Genomic DNA, 950 nt, shown 5'->3' with positions numbered 1-950 from the left:
AAAAATCTATTATAACATTATTGAAAATTTTGCTGAAATGAAGGCATGAAAAATACATTTCATAAAGAAAATGAATAATTTACGAATTATGTGTACAGTTTTTGACTCATCCCAACTGCTGATCCAGCAACAGAACTCCCAGGTTGTCTGCCATTTTACCAACTTTCAGTCGTATAAAATCCATCTCTTTATACATATTAAAAAAATTTTTGTCATGAAGATATATTTGTTTAGGTAAAAGAAGACAATGTATTTTATTTTAAAATAAGTTAGATTTAAGACAAGAAGATAAAATCAGAAACAAAACAACATAGGAAAAAACTAAAAACAAAGAAGAAAAGAAGAAAAACAGAAAAAAAAGTTATAATTATAACGTTTGGCTTTCACTATTTATTTATGACAAATATTCCACATCCATGAGCCTCTCCAGTCTCAAGTTCTCTGAGATGATGTGGCGAATGGAGTCACCTTACTCATCCATCCTGCAAATGGCCCCGCAGACAGCGTAGGTTTTAAACTGCCCATTGAGCCTGCCTGTCACCTTGTCAGCCTCGGCCACGTTCATCTGGATGGCCGCGTGGTCCTTGGCGCCGATGATGCGGTTGCTGGCGGAACATGTTCGCGGCACGTACAGGTCCACGAACTCGCCGGCGATGTTCTGCATGATGAGGGCGCGCCTGGTGGCACCATAACGAGCGCCAGCACAGAAAGTGATTTATAACTTTAAAATATTTAGGTCCCGGTCATGTGTACTCTTGCCCCAGGGCCTGCAAATGTTAAGTCAGGCTTGTCTCTGTGTGACCTTCGCTTCAACCATCTGCTGCATATATTTATTTGCCTACTGGATGGCTCCACCTGCTTGCCTCCTGGAACTTAGCATCAGCTTGTCCAAAACTAAGTTTATCACCTTTCTCTCCAAAACGTCCTCTCTCTTTTGGTGATTTCTCTGT

At 40.3% G+C, this 950-nt stretch overlaps 1 pseudogene; it reads right to left on the bottom strand.

Annotated features, from left to right (window-relative positions):
- Positions 1 to 386: 386 nt before the first annotated feature.
- LOC102517772 lies at positions 387 to 704 on the bottom strand (annotated as a pseudogene).
- Positions 705 to 950: the final 246 nt, after the last annotated feature.

Source organism: Camelus ferus, chromosome 1 (assembly GCF_009834535.1).
Source record: "Camelus ferus isolate YT-003-E chromosome 1, BCGSAC_Cfer_1.0, whole genome shotgun sequence".
Lineage (NCBI taxonomy): Eukaryota > Metazoa > Chordata > Mammalia > Artiodactyla > Camelidae > Camelus > Camelus ferus.
Note: the sequence above shows the minus strand (reverse complement) of the source record. Positions and strands in the feature narration are given on the sequence as shown.